This window comes from Pteronotus mesoamericanus, unplaced genomic scaffold, assembly GCF_021234165.1.
Source record: "Pteronotus mesoamericanus isolate MK-2021 breed Mesoamerican mustached bat unplaced genomic scaffold, CSHL_Meso_final contig_347, whole genome shotgun sequence".
Taxonomy (NCBI): Eukaryota; Metazoa; Chordata; class Mammalia; order Chiroptera; family Mormoopidae; genus Pteronotus; species Pteronotus mesoamericanus.
Window position 1 is genome coordinate 785,710 of NW_026555137.1, and position 15,647 is coordinate 801,356.

The window sequence follows — 15,647 nt, forward strand, 5'->3', positions numbered from 1 at the left end:
CCTGGGCAGACGGGAGGGTGGGCCGAGCCCGCCGGCCCCCTCGGGGAACCCCGGTGCCTCGCCCCGCTCTGAGGAGGGACCCCCTTCTCTCCACCGTTGTCTCTAGTGCCGGCCAGGGTCTGGCCCGCAGGGGGACCTCAGTAGGGGTTCGCTGAGCGACTCAGATTCCGGAATCTCCATCGCGTGCCCTCCCCAGATCGGGCAGTTGGCCTTTTGAGAAAGTGGGCCAGGCCTCCTGGGAGGCTGGGTCCCCGGGGCCCCGTGAGCACAGAGGGCGCACGCAGGGCTCCGTCCAGGGCCTTGGGGACCGTGAGTCCAGGCGCAGAGCGCCGAGCCAGGAAGGGCAGCTCTGCGCCTCCAGTGGCCTGCCCAGCACCGGACGCCCTGCCTCCCACCTCGGCGCAGCCTGCAACGTCTCCAGGCCGGAATGGCCCTCGGCCACGTACAAGGGCCGTCTAAGCTCCGGAACAGGAGCTGGGGAGAGACACAGAGCGGCTTTGCAAGGTGCCAGGCCCCGCCGCGCCCTCCGCAGCCCATGGGCAGGGAGCGTGCGACCCCCCGCGGCCGGGGGGCCCTGCAGCAAATCGCCGCCAAGGTGGCAGCCTGAAACGGCGGGCACTTACTATCTGCCCCGGTTCTGGGTTGGCTGACGCCGGCCAAGGTCCCGGGGCAGGCACGGCGGGTCCCTCCGAGGTTCCGGGTCACCATCAGGCCCTGCCTCTTCCGGCTTCGGGGGGCTCCGGGGGCTCCTGGGCCGGTGGCCGCATCGCCCCCGTCCCGGCCTCTGCGGTTATGCCGCCACCGCCCCTTCTGTCTGTAACCCCCACGTGCCTCGTCTCGCGAAGCCCCTCGTGACCACATTTGTGCCCACCTGGACAACCCAGGGTGCTCTCTGACCTCCAGATCCTCGACGCAGCCATGCTTGCCAAGCCTTGGCCACCTCAAGGGACATGCACGGGTGCCAGGGCTTAGACCGGGGACATGGCAGAGGCCAAGATTAAACCTCCGCTGCAGGGTGTGTCCAGAAGGGGGAAACTGAGGCAGAGAGCAGCCCAGCCTCATATCCTCACCCGGAATGACAGTCTGAACCCCCGACCAACCTCTCCGCTGGGTTAGCTGTCCCCGAATGGGCAGCTCTGCCTTCGACCGGCCTAGCGCCCAGAGCGGAGCCCTGCCCTCTGCTGGACCCCGTGCCGGCTCTCCCGGCGGCGCCTGCGTGGGAGGTGCAGCTGCCTGACAGGGGCATCTGGCCGCGCGGGTCGGGGACCCTGCTGTTCTCCCCCTGAGCGGGGTCTTCCCCCAGCACCGGCTTGGTAGCCCCGAAGCTGTAAATCCACACGCCCACGGGAACAGCTGGGTCCCAGGCAGGTCCTACGGACTTAACCCTTTCCAGGCCTGCCGGCCGCTCCCTGGGCCCGAGCTGCAGCTCACGTGTGCGCGGCCGGCGATGGCCCCAGCATGGTCTGTGGACGGTCTCACGCGGCTGCCCCGCGGAACCCGTGCCGGGCCGGGTGAGCGCCTGCCGCGGCTGGCGAGGCGGGGGCAGGCCAGGGGCAGAACGGAGGCACGTGCGCCTGCCCCCTCTCCGGTCACCGCCAGCGTCCCAGAGTCCCAAAGCCCAGGCTTGGGGGTGCACCTCGGGCCCCTGGAGGCGCCCACCCCCGCCCAGGGCCGCAGCTGAGAGAACTCTGTTCCCCGAGCCCTCCCCTCGCCTGGCTACAGTGCACTGTAGCCTGCTTATCTCCGGCGGACGGTAAATTCCGTGCAAATGACCTGAAGGACACTGGCTTCTCCAGGCGTCCAAAGCGGCCCGCCCGCCCGCCCGCCCGCCCTCCTTGTTTGATGCTGCCTTTGGTGGCGGAGGGGGCGGCTGGGCACTCTGCTCAGGGTGTTGCGTGAATTGTCAACAGTCACTCACTGAGGACAGCAAAGGAACCAGGACAGGAGGGAGGCTGTGAGGACAGGGACAGGGGGTGGGAACGGAGGTTTCCAGAGGAGACACAGCGGGAAGTGTCACACAGGCAGGTGCTGGGCCTCGCGGTGGGAAGGAGGTGGAGGTCGCTGCAGCCTCAGCGCCCCACGAAGGGCCCGCGTGCACCCCGCACTGGCCCGGCCCTGGTGGACCCTGGCGACCCCTCCCCCGAGCCGCAGCCGGAGACAAAAGTGCCAGAGAGACTCCTGGGGACAGGACGGGCGGTGCCAGCGGGACAAGGCGCCCTTGTGCCTCAGCCTCAGATCCTGCTCCACCCTCCCTGGCCTGGGGGTGGTCGGAAGTTCAGACCCTGGGGGGGAGGAGGCCCTGGGTGGGGCTGGGCCCCTGGGGGTCTCAGGGGCGTGGGAGGAGCTGGGGAGCCCGGTGGGGGTTTCTGGGGCCTGGAGGCCGTGGGTGGGCTGCCCAGGGGTGGGCTGCTCTGAGCAGCAGGAGACAGAGGTGCCAAGGTCCCAGGCTTCTTCTCATTTGATCCTCACAACCCGTGGGAGGCCGGGGCGGAAGGGCGGTGCTTCCACTTTACAGATGAGAAAACAGAGGTTCAAAGCGGCGGCGCCGCACCCGGGGCCACCCAGGGAGGAGGGGAGCGGGTTCGCACCGGCTCCGGGCACGGCGTCAGCAGGTGGGCGCAAGGGTCTGCTCCGGGCGCGCTCTGAGCAGTGGGTGTCTGCCCGTCCTAGACCCGCCCCCCACCGCCCGGCGTCCCACCCACTTCCACTGCCGCCCCCCACCCCACCCCCCGCACCCCCCGCGCCCCGCCCCGGGGCGGACCTCTGGGGGCCCAGGCCAGGCCTGCCCGGCTCCAACGAGGGAAGCGCGGTCCGGCCCCGGCCCGAGTCTCCTCAGCTTCTCCTTGAGATTCCACACACCCTGGGCGTTTGGCCGGAGCCCCGAGGGCCTCCTGCGAACAATTTGTCTTTCATGCGCCTTTGCATCAATCACCCCATTGTTCACCGCCTCCCCCTGGACGCGAAGCTCCCAGCGCGCGCCCCCTGGTGGCCGGCCTGCGCCACCCGCCCCGCGCGCCGCCGAGCGGGTGCCCAGCGCCCTCCTAAGTCCCCGTCCCCTGGCGCCCCGACCGGTCCTGGTCCCGGCGCCCCGGGGTGGGGTGGGGGGGCGGTCCTGGGAGGCGGGGGCGCACGCCGCAGGGTCAGGCGGGAGATAATTTTCCCTTGGAGTTTCGAAGGCCTTTTTTTTTCTTCCACATTTAAAAAAGAGACTTCCTGTTCTAGAGCGGCGGTAGGGGGGCAGAAAGATGCCACAGAGAGCACGGTTTTCCTGCAGGCCGTCCGCACAGCCCCGCACGTGTCTCCTATTATCACAGTGACCAGCACGCGCGGAAGGAGCCTGGCACAGCGGGCGCAGGCGTGTGGGTGCATGGTTCTCGCCGGGCCGCGACCCTCCCTCCTGGTCCCCAGCTCTCGGCCACAACCGGGCCGGCCGCTGGCCCAGCCCTGGCCCCTCGGGTTTGGAAGGTGTGCGTTTATTTATTGATTTGTTGATGGCTTCCTGAGTTCTCTGAAACTCCACCTGGTAAAATATTGCACCTCCTGGGTGATCCTTCCTAAACTCCTTCCTAATCTAGTTCCCATTTTTTGGGGGGAGGGGGGAACTTTCTGGAAGATTTCTTCAGCTTTGTCCGCCAGCCCTTCATTTCCAAAGGTTCTTTTTATTTCCTGGATGTCCCTTTTTCTTTTTACACGGTTCTCTCTTTCTGTTTCATAGACAAATACCACCTCTCTCCGTATTAATCATGGTTTATAAAGAAAGTTTTGTTCTGTTCTCTCTTTGCACCGTTTCCCCCAGATTGCTCTTCAGGCTCCTCGGATTCGTTGTCTTTCGAGTTAGAGGTTCTCCTCGAATACCTGGTCTTGCGCTGCACCCCTGTCCCCAGCACAGCCCTTCACAGCGGCCCGCCGCCCCCCGACCCCACCCCGGGGCGCGTCTCCCCGCCACCGCATGCCCGCTCAGCCTCTCCGTCGGGCCCCCGCTGCCCTCGCTCCGCCGTTGCCTGGGGACGCCGATCCTTCCTAAAACACCAGCGCAGGGGATACCCCGTTCGGTGAAAGCTGCCGTGAGTCCCTCCTGGGCGAATTCATCACACCCTCTCCGTGCCAAAACACACATGTTACTGCGGGCGTCACGAAGGTTTGAGGAGGAGCATACGCGTGCGGGCTGCCAGCGGGAGGGGAAGGCCACCTTCGGTCTGCGTTTTGGCCGCAGTCATGAAGAACTCACGTTCATCAAGGTGGGGGCGGGTAGAGGGGCGCGGCCCCCCCCAGGCCGAGCCTCCCCAGGCCCCGGGAGGCGACCGCCCACGCGGGCGGAGAGTTGGTGAGAATGCGCGCCATTTTGTCACCGGCTGTGCAATGCCTTGGCTTGGTGGCCTTGGAGGGCCCATGGGGACCTCAGCATCCTCACGTGGTGGAAAGGTTAGCTCACACCGTCAGTGCGTCGTCGCGGGGGCTGAGAGACGGCCCGCCTGCCGCCAGCACCCACCGCCCTCCGCGCGGCTGCTCTCCCCGGCGCGGCCCTGCAGCCCAGGGCGGCCCCTCCCTGAGAGAAGGACCCGGGAGGCCCTGGAGACGGCTGGGCATGCCGCTGCTCCAGGCACCCCTCCCGTGTGCGGCCCCGAATGCACGTCCAGGGGGCTCTGAGCCCCCTGAATGGGCGTGTGGGGAAGCTCATGGGACTTTCCAAGTGTGTGTGAGTGCATCGGGCTTCCCACGTGTTCCAAGGAAGTTCTAACCCCCCCAGCCCCCCGGGAACCACTTAGATCCTCAGGGGAACATCCAGCGGTGCTTTAGGAAAGATACATACTTTCACAGCGGCTACACGGGGGTTACAGTAACTGCATTTCAAAACAGTGGCATCAGATACGCTCCACTTGCCGTTCTCCAAGCGTTGGCTCTGGAACTGACTCAGATCCTCACCGTGAGCAGCGGAGGCTCAGCCCAGGACGCATTGGGGCCTGGGGCTGGGATACCTGCCACTGTTGGTCCCCGGGGTGGAGGCGGGCGGGGAAGGCGTGGAGAGGTCCCAGGTAAGTCAAGTTCACATCCTCTGTCACGCATGTGCACATGCACATGCTCCCCCTGGTGGCGAGGAGCAGAACTCCACCTCCGGCTCTGGGAACAGGCCGATCAACCCAGGTTCCTACTCAAAGGTACCCATTCAGGGCGAGACTGGAAGCCAAGCCACAGCTGCACAGGCCGTTTCACGCAGTTCCTTAGGAAAGTGTCCCTAACTTGTCGTTAAGAGACCAGGGGACCACACCGTGCCCAGGGCTCCCTGCAGCAGCCAGCCTGGCGCTCAGTGAGTGGGAGACCCAGGATCCCTGATGGATTCCTGCTGCTGTTACCGGGGACAGAATTAAAATCCAGGCTCCTCTTCTCTTGATCATTTCCGTTTGCTACTTTCTTTTATCGATAAAAATAAGTGAGTCAGGATAACAACAACAATAATCTACTTACAACGGACCTTTGCGGGTCGTAGCTATCAATATTTACCAGGTTAGATAGTACACGGAAAAGTTTTTAAAATACTGATTAATTCTCTCAATAATTATAATCATAAGCCCGTCTCACATGTGAATATAAACAAAATGTTTTTATAAATATAACATTATACATAACATAGACACGAGTAAATATGAAGTGATTATTATCAATAAAGATTTTAACCATAAAATTACAAACCGAAAAAGCTAAGAAGAGAGCGGCATGGCCTCAGATTTTTACAAATCCCCGCTGCCCCGCCCGGCTTCCAGGAAGACAGCAGGTTCCCGTCTCTCTTCTGCGGACGACCCGCTGTGAGATGCCGTAGTTGAAGCCCCTCCGCAGACGCGGAGCTGGCAACAAGAGAAGGGTTTTAACAGACTTCAGAGAGTCGCGGGTCTTCTTCTTGGGTTACTATTTCAAAACTCAACAGGGGCCGTTTCTCCGAGGGCGAGCTACAGTGTGTGTGGAATCTGAAACCCTCTCAAGAAAGTTTTCTTTTCTTTTTTTATTAAAGATTGTATTTATGTTTAGAGAGAGGGGAAGGGAGGGAGAAAGAGAGGGAGGGAAACGTGGATAGGTTGCCCCAACCAGGGACCTGGCCCGCAACCCAGGCCTGTGCCGTGACCGAAAAACAAACCGGCGACCTTCTGCTTTGTGGGGTGACGCCCAGCCCACGGAGCCGCGCTGGCCAGGGCACAAGGAAGCTTTCCTTCCATTCCATGGAGCCCCAGAGGCCCCGGCACTTTGAGGGGACCACACTGTTACGTGATTTTCCCACACAGGCTGCTGTCTGTTTGGAAAACCTGGCGTCCTGAGTCACACAGAAGTTCCAGATGCTCCCACATTTCCTAGGCCACAGTGACTTGAGACCCCTGTCCTTTAACACCCCCCCGCCCCGTCTGTATGTTGGGGAGCTGTCACACTCGCAGTGGCAGATACCCATTTTCCAAGGTTTCACTTTTCTCTTCCAAGCTGGGATCTTCTCATTGGCCACAAATACGCTCCATAGTTTTCCTTGAAACGACGGCCCCCTTTGTTCATTTTTGAGAAAGTATCTACCAGTGTTCAAGTCCAGCTACCTGCCATTTCCCGTCTTTCAAATAAAAATGACACCCCATGAACACGCTGCCCAGGGCTCGGCGCCCCTCACGCCGCGCGTGGCCCCCGAGCGGCGCCGCGCGCTCCGACCGTTTCCCCTACGGCCCGGCGGACGCCCTGCGGTGCACCTGGCTTTCCTCCGGCGAGTGCGGGTGGGGGGCCGGCGGCCGCCGGACGCCCCTGCGCCCCGCTCTGGCCGGAGGACGACTCACGCCGCCGCGGCCGCCCCCCGACCCCCTCTGGGGCCCCGCCTCTGGCCCAGCAGTTCCACCGCCCGGCGTCCCCGCTGCACCCGCGAGGGATCGGAGCGCAGGCCTTTGGGCTATGGCTGCTCCTGCAGGGGACCTGTGTTTTGGGGAGAGGAGAGGTGGGTGTGGGCTGTGACCGCCTGCTTGGCTGGGAGGGGGACGCACACAAGGAGGGGATTCCTGCTTCCTGCGCAGAGAAGTGTGAGGCTGCTCCCCCGCCCCCACCGCGTGGAGAGAGTGGGGACCCCCCTCCCCGCCCCCGGAAGCCCTGCTCTGGGAAGGGGGTGCAGGCTGCGGGGAGGTCGCCTCATCCTGGCTGCCGTCTTGGCAGAACTTCGCTGGAACCTTGAGGGAGAAGGTCCCTCCCTGGCTCATTCCTCCCCGGAGCTTCCCGCAAACAGCCAGGGGCGGGGACAGGAGAGCGTGGTGCCTGCCGAGGTCTGGGGTTTGGTGAGGACTCGGGGCGGGGGCAGGGAGGCGGGGTGCTCGCCAGGCACCGCGCCGGACCCTTTGCGTGCCCTGGCGCCGGTGTCCCCGGTGCTCCCGGCTCCAGCCTGGACACGGGCGGAGGCGGTGGTCACGGCTCAGGGTGACCCGAGGGGCTAAGTTTAACACCAACCCAGGCCCACCTGTTGTTTCCATGTACGTCTGAGGGACAGCGGCCCACGGCCCGTGTCAAGGTCAGTTCTTGGCTGTGACTGTTCCTCCCAGGGATGGCTGCGGCCTGGATGCTCTCGGCTCCGCGGACCCGAGCAAGAGGGCTCCCCAGCCAGCCCTCTCCCCGCGCCCTTCGCCGTGCATTCCCCAGCCTCGTTTCAGGACCCCGGGCACAGCGAGGGACCCCCGAGCCCCGAGATACAGCACCCCCCAGGGCTGTCAGCAGGCTCCGCTCCCGGTTTCTTGTCGCTCATTCATTCAGGGAGCATTTGCTGAGCACCTACTATGTGTCAGGCACCTTGCCAGGCGCCGAGCTCAGAGACATGAAGAAGACAGGGCCTCACCTTTCAAGTCTCCCGACGGGGAAATCGATGACAACACCGAGGTGAAGGGCAGGAAGGGCACATGGGGGCAGCCAGGGGTGGTCAGGGTAGGCTTCCTGGAGGAGGTGGTGCTCCATGGAGGCCTGGGGGAGGGTAGGAAGCTCTGAGGAGCCTCCCGCGCTGCCTGAACTCAGGGGCCCTGGGGGGACATCCCGGGCCTGCGGCTGCGGGAGAACAGCCTGCGTCTCTTCCCGCAGTCAGTCACGGGGAAACGGGACAGTGGCCTGGCCACACGTCATCTTAGGGAGACGGTTCAGGCAGCCGTGGGGTTCTGGGGAGCCTGCGGAGAACACTGTGCCCTGAGCAGGCGGCAGACGGGCAGATTGGACGCCCCGCGCTGGGCACAGGACAAGCTGGGTGCCGAGTGGACCGTGGGGGCGAGGGAGGGGCCCTGGGGTTCTGGTGTGGCTCGAGGAAAGTGGCCATGCCTTCTTCTGTGATGCGGTAAACAGCGGGCAGCGCCGACAGGGGTTCAGGGTGGGGCCTGGGGCAGGGGCTTGCCGGGGCCTGAGCTGCCACGTGGAACAGGCAGCTACGCACAGGGGGCTGCGGGGGGCGGCCTGGGCCTGCGACACCGTCGCCCCGAGACTCTGGGTCCTGGGCCCACTGACTCGCCCTCCCGCTGAGCCCTGGGATTAAGCGCATCCCTCTGACAAAGGAGAAAACAATTTCTGTCCCTCCCCGTCTGCAGCGTGGGAAGAAGGAGTTGGTACCAGCGGGGCCAGGGACCGGAACTGAGGGGCTGTGTCCCGCGGCCCAGGGCCATCGTGAGGCCAGAGCGGAGGGGAGGGCTGGGGCCGCGTCAGGCTCGGCAGAACGCGTCATCGAGTGAGTGGACGTGGGGTGTCCGGGCGCCTGCATCTGGCCCTCGGGCTGGGAGCAGCAAGGAGGGAGGGGGCCGGGTTGCTGGTGCCCAGCTCAAGGGCTCTGCAGGGGGGCGGCGCAGGGTGAGGTCAAGTTCACCCCCAGGGTGTGTCTGCGGGCGGGGGTGGGGATGGGGCTGATTTTTTTCTAATTGGCTCACCTGCCGGGTTCTCAGAGTGGGCACTCAGGCGAGAGGCATCACCTGAGAACTTGTTAGAAGTGCAAATTTCCGGGCCCCACCCGAGACCTGCTGAACCAGGTCCGCTGGAGTCTGTGTTTTACTCGGCCCTGCGGGGTTCTGGCGCGTCCCAAAAGCTGAAAACCAAGGGGCCAGCCGAGGCCTGCCCTGCCCTGCCCTGCCCTGCCCTGCCCTGCCCTGCGCCGCTGGGTCCCGGGGGGCAGAGGGAGAGCGGAAGCCCCCATCTTCCCCCAACAGCTTCCCAGTGGAAAGGGAACCCGTGGGCCTGAAGAGAGTGGACGAGGGCACGGGCAGAACGTCCGGTGGCGGGAGAGACGGGTGGAGACAGGGGAGGCCTGGGGGGGCTGGGCCGAAGGGAGGGAGGGCCGCCCCTGCTGCAGAAACCTGCAGGCCCCGCGTGCCGAGCGGAGCCCCACAGCGTCTGGGCTGGGAGGCAGCGGCTAGGCGGGTGCAGGGGTGGAGGTGTGGGCGAGCTGGGAGCTGGCGGGGAAAGCCTGGGCGGGGACGTTGGGTAGGGGCAGTGGGGGACAGTGAGCTGGGTGCCCGGCCCGGCTGGCTGGGCCCGGCTGCTTGTTTCCAGGGCAGGGTCCGCCCAGTGTGCTGGCTCCCTCTCCACCAGTGCCCCCCACCCCCAGCCCTACAGGATCAGCCCCAAACCCCACCTGCTTATTAGGGGATCTCTGGAGAAGCGGCCAAGTTTGCCGGGACCAGCCAGGACCTGGCCCCAGGCGCTCTGGCGAGGGGGCCCAGCTGGCGGCCCAGTGGGGGCTGGAGGCAGTGTTCGGCCCGCATCCCCATCACAGCGCTGGACTGAAGCCGTGGGCCGGGCAGAGCTGAAAGGCAGGCAGCTCCAGGCCAAAGCGTGGGACGGCTTTGGGCAGCGGTGGTTGCGGGAGGAAGTCGGGGGTGGGAAGCGGGGGACGCGGCTTTGGCCAGGCCCGCCCTCCCTCCCTCTTCTCCAGCTCCAGCTGGCCCTGCAAGCTGCCACTCACCCGCCCCGGGCCCCACCCGGGCCTCTTCCTTGGTAACTCAGTCCTGCAAACGGCACAGCACCATCTGTTTCCGCAGCCACACCGCTGGCCCCCAGCTTCGCAGAGAATCGGCCACTCCGAGCATCCCACGTAGCGTTGACGTTGCAATGCGTTCGCTGTTCATTCCGAGGCCCCGGGGGCCGCCGTGCGGGTGGCGGCGGGCGGCTGGCTGAGCGTGTGCTGGGTCGGCCTCGAGGGCTGGTTGGGCGCACGGCGAGCGGCGGGCCCGGCTGCCCTCAGCTGTGGGCCCTTGTGGGAGTCGCTTCGCCTTCCCGGGCCCTGCTTCCTCTTTCCTACAAAGCACTTACTAACCCTACCTGCCTCCATGGGCGCGCTGGAGAGCAAACATGGGTCAGGGGGTCGCCACGTGCCGACAGACACCCGGAGGTCCTTCCCGCGGCCTCATCTCCGCTCCCAGCGGCGGCCGTTCCGGCTGAGAGGGGAGGGTCCGGAGGGTTCGGCTGGGAACGTTCCTGGTGAGCGGCAGGGCCTGTGCGACAGCCCCGTGCGGCGGGTCTCATGCCCAGGCCCGAGCGCTGAGGCCAGGCCGTTCGCCCTCCACTCAGGACTCAGCCCCAGGAAACCGGGCCCTGGAGCAACGGGGGAGGGGCCTCGGCGGGGGAGGAGGCAGAGGCGGGCTGTAGCCTCTGTCTCCGAGGCCGCGGCCCTGCAGGACTGGAGCCGCAGGACAGATGCTGCCGAGCCTGGTCACTGGCTAATTTGGGCCCCTTGCGTCCCACCCAGGGCTGGGCAGCAGGGCGGGCAGGCGCCGGCCGCAGTGGGACGGGGCCAGGATCCACACGCCCGGCCTTCCAAGGCTTAGCTCCCTGGTCAGACACTTCCTTCCTGCCCTGGAGCCTCCCAAGTCCTGGGAGGGACTGTGGACCGGACGGGGACTCTGACCCCACTCTGCCCCAGCAGAGCCTGGGCAGGAATCGCCCCCGAGACCCTCAGAGGCCGCGATTCCCTGTGCGGGGGGTGGGGGGCCCATTCACCCGGGTTTTGGGTGGTGTTGGCCACCTGTTCCTCATCGGTCGGTCAGCCCGTTCGCTCCGTTTTTCCTTTCCCAAAAGCAGGATAACCCACACAGACAATTCGTTTTTGCGTGTGCGTATCCCGGTGTTGTATGAATTATAAACATAATAAGCACTGCCACGAATGCCGGTGGTCGCAGCCCCACCCCCCAGTTCCTCCTCGGACCCCGGCGGCCCCTGGCTGGTGCCGCCCTGGCGTCCCACGCTCCCTCTCCGGCGGGAGCCCAGCCCTGTGACAGCCGACCCCGTGCTCTCTCTCGCGGGCAGCCGCCCAGCGTAGGCTTCCCCGAGCAGACCTGGCGGACCCACAGAGTCGCCATGGCTGGGCCTCAGGTGCAGGGTCCAAAGGGCAGGGCCTTACCCCTCCCTGGGCACAGTGGGCGCGTCTGCATAGAGATCGTCCACCCGCTCGCCCCCCACCAAGTCAGGGCCCCGCGGAGCTCCTGAATGTCCGGCTGCCGGCCAGGCCTCTCCCGGGCCTCCAAGAGGGGTCAGTGTCCTGCTTGTCCTGGCCCAGCCTCAGTCCGGCCCCAGGAGATGCCCGACAATAATAGCCACAGGATTAACACAGCGGTATTGTCTTTCCCTGACTATAAGGTGGGTATTATGTGTCATCGGCCGCCCTAAAAATACCCCGTAAACAGGTGCAGACCTGTCGGTGTGTGGCCGGGGACAAAGGGCAGCCAGCGAGGGGAGGCAGTCTCACCGAGGTCCCTTTCCTTTTCCATGGTGGAGGTGCGGGGTCATGGAGACAGCCCCCGCCCACGCCCCGCCCCGCAGTGCCGGGACCCCCGGCGGCCCCCCCGGTCCCGTCGCAGCGCCGGCCCCCTAGGGTACACCTGTCCACTCCCACCCCGACACGTGCCTGCAGCCCGTGGGCCCGCTGCGCGGGAGCCTGCCTGTGGGCCCGGGAGGTGCGGGTGGGAGGGGGCGGCGGGAGGGCCAGCAGGTCTGTTCTATTTTTACCGGCCAGTCGCTGTGGGCCGCAGCCCTCATAGCCTGCCCTGCGAGCTTCCCCGCAGTCTGTCTTCCGCCGCCGCTCACAGCCAGCCCAGCTCCCCGCCGCCGCCCAGGTGAGTGTCTGCAGCCGGGAGCTCAGGACCACAGGAGGCGACGGGCACCTCGGGGAGGGGCGGCCGTGGGGACCAGGGTCGGGGGGCGCAGGCTCCACGCGGAAGCGCAGGCGGAGCCTGGCGGGCAGCGCAGTGAGCGGCACCTGGGGCGGAGACAGAGGGACCCGGAGCCTGGGAGACCCTCGCCCCGTTTTCTCTGTCTCTGAGGGATGTCCCGGCCGCGGGACGCTGGACGGCAGGACAGGAGCAGGCGAGGGCGCACGGCCAGGCCCGGGGCCGCGCTCCTGCTCTGAGGAGTGGGCGCGGGGCGCACTGGCACCGGGGGCAGCAGCGTGAGGGTCTGCGCGCGGGGCGCCTTCGGGGGGGTGCGGGGCGGGGGGCAGGGCGGGGCCTCTGTCAGCGGTGGGGGCCCCCGCAGCGCATCCACCCGGTTCGGACACAGCCCCTCGGGGGGTCCTGAGAGGAGACTGGAGGGGCGATGTGTGTTCACGGCCAGTCAGGAAGGACCGGATGCCCTTGTGCTGGGTCCAAGGTCGGGGGTGGGGAGCAGGAGGAAGAACATTGAAACGTGCGTCCCTGGTGACCAGGTGTGCAAAGGGACCAGCTGCTTCCCCTCCACACACGGCCACGTGCACACCCACACTTACACCCTCAGTCCCACCGAGGGGCCTCAGGGAGGGCGAGCCCGGCCCCGGCCACACCCCGACACCCCCCCCCGCCTGTGGGCCACCGGTGGGGCACAAGAATGCTGGCCTCCCACCTCCCATTGGCCGCTGTCTGCATCCTGACGCCTTATCAGGTCCCTGCCTGTCTTCCCCGGGACCTGTCAAGGGGTCCTGTCTGCTGGGTATCACAGCACAGGCGGGGGACCCCGGTCTGGCATTTGTCAGTGTGGCAGGCCCTGGAGCTTGGCAGGAGGCCCGGCCTGGCCGGGGGCGGGCCGGTGGGCCCCGCGCTGGTGACAGAGGCTCTCCGCACACATGTGAGCGCGTCCAGGTGCTCACCAAGCGGGAGGCCCATTCCTAGAAGGAGACAGGAGATGCGCTGCTGAGGCCCGGCACTTGGACTGGCGTTTGGAAGGGCAGCGTTGAGGGACAGACGGACCTTGGAGGCTTCTGCACCCATGAGAGATTCTTTCAAGACTTTCCCAGTGTCTCTGGAGGGGTGGAGCCTCAGGATCAACAGCTGACAATAAAATCTAATTTAGCCAAGCATCTCAGGAATGTATGGGTGGATTGGTGCCCACCTCTCCCTCTCTGCCCAGGGTGACAGCTGAGACTCCGGGGTCGCCCCCACCCCTCGGCACTCCTACCCCAATCACTACCAAGCGGGGGCAGAACTGGGGCCAGAGGGTCCCTGATGGGCGGGGGCTAAGGTGACATGGCCCAACATCCCTCATGTGGTGGGGAGGACACTTCATTGGGCTCAAATGGAAAGGAGAGGCTCCAGGCAAAGACGGGGGGCCACTTTGCAAGTCTGCTTTCGTTTCTGGCCTCCCTGCTATAAACCAGCTGCTTGGACCAAATCCAAACTCCTGGGCCCGAGCTCCTCACCCCAGACACGTGGGTTCCCCCGCCTCCCCTCCCTGCCCCAGTCAGGGCTGCTGTCCTGCCCGCGCCCCGCCGTCGCCAGCTGGCCCCTCACTCCCCTGACCTTCTGCTCAACCCCACCCCTCCAGTGGCCAGGCCTGACCTGGAAGACCCCTCGATAGCCTCAAGGACCCTTCCTTGGTCTGGACCCCGACTGTCGGCTTGAAGGGGGCCAGGATTCCCTGGTCAGGGGCTTCAAACCGTCTGCATGGACAGGGGTCATCCCAGAGGACCCTGAGCTCCCCTGTCACACCTGCAACCAGAGCCATCTGCTCTCCAGGAAGGATTTTGTTCAGCTCCCAAGTAGCATTTGGGTCAAACAAAGGGCTCAGGAGCTCAACGTGAAGTGGAAATGAACTCCCGAGCCCCTAATTTTGCAGAGAGGCCGACGGGCCGGGGGAAGGTCGTGATGAAGACCGGGGTGAACACAGGTCTGCCCGCCCCCCGACCGACCCAGCCGCCCCCCAGGGTCTCCTTTCGGCCCCAGCGAGGGTGCCGCCACACCGTGTCCGGGTGACGCGCCCGGCACGACGACGCTGCAGGCAGCGGGACGGCCCCCCGGAGAACGCGCAGGCTCCGCCGCAGCCCCGCCCGCGGGAGTCCATCCGCCTGGCTCTCCTTCCGGGGGATGGCTCCTCTCGTGGGAGTGGGGGCGCTGGGCGGAAACTTGCCTCATTCATGAGTCCTCTGTGCCCGCAGGTGCTGCCCACCGCCACCATGCCGGAAGTGTAAGTACAGCCCCGCATCCGGGCTCTGCAGGCCGCTTCCCTCCCAGCAGAATTCAGCCCCAGATTTGGGCTCCTCTGTTCACCCCCCGAAACCAACCCCCAGAAGGCCAGATCCTAAAACAGAAACAGTCCTCAGTGCCGGGGTGCCCTGTCCCCAAACGTCCTCCGGGCCTTTGAGCCGAACGCAAGGCCTCAGGCTGCCTGGGAAGACCTTCCTGGCATGTGCCAGCATCTGTCTGTCTGACCGATCACATGGGTGGCATGCGCCAGGCCATGACCGCCGCTGGCCCCATAGATAGATGACGCTTAGGACTGACCCGCGAGTCCAGGGATGAAGCTTCTCACTGCGGGGCCCCCGGCCCGGGCTCCCCTGACCTTCTACCCTGTTCCCCTACAACGGGAAGCCCCCCGGCAGGGAAGCCCAGACAGCCGTCTGTCTTATTCCCTTCGGCGGGGACCCTGAACTGGTCCCGTGCCTGGGGCCGGGTCTTCCTGCTGCCCCGTGGTCCCCCCACCTGCCCGCACGAGCTGCCCGCGTGGGACGCAGCTCGGAAGTAACGCCCTCTCTCTCTTCTGCCCTCTCCCTGGCCCTTCTGTGACGGACGCCTGAAGCGAGGTGAGTCGGGTTGGGGGATCTCTGTCCGCGTTAAGTCTTGGGCGGGGGAAGGTGGGGTGGGCAATGGAGCGGAGGGAGCGCTTGGGTCGCGCTCAGGCCCCCACCCCCCGTGGCTTTAGCAAATTCCCACAGTAGAAACTGAGGGCGAAGATCTAGACCTGGGGCTTCTCAGGGGTGGGGAGGGGTGTCCAGCGCACAGGGTCCCAGGACGGCGGTGCTGCGGCTGCGACGGAGCAGAGCTGGCTGTGACTCAGCACCCTGTCCTAGCCCTGCACCCTCAGCCGGCATGAGCCTCGGTCGCCCCCGCTGGAGCGTGTCCAGCCCAGGATTCGGGTGGTGGCATCCGGAGCATCGCTCCGCGGCTGTTGGTCTGTGAATGTCTGGCCTCAGAGATGGGCGTCCAGCATCCTGACCCGCAGGCGAGGCGGGCGGTGTCCCCAGAGGCCGCGTGAGCCTGGTGCCCGGCAGAGGCCCAGCCTCTGGTCCAGGGCGCTGCCGCTGCCCTCTCTGAATAGGAGAGTTCTGGCCCAGTCACAGCGAGGAGCTTGGAAGGAACTGTCAGGCGAGGACTTGGGGAGGACAGTGACCCTGGATGGCCCACGTCCTGGCCTGGCCAAGATTTTTGGTTCTTTAGCCT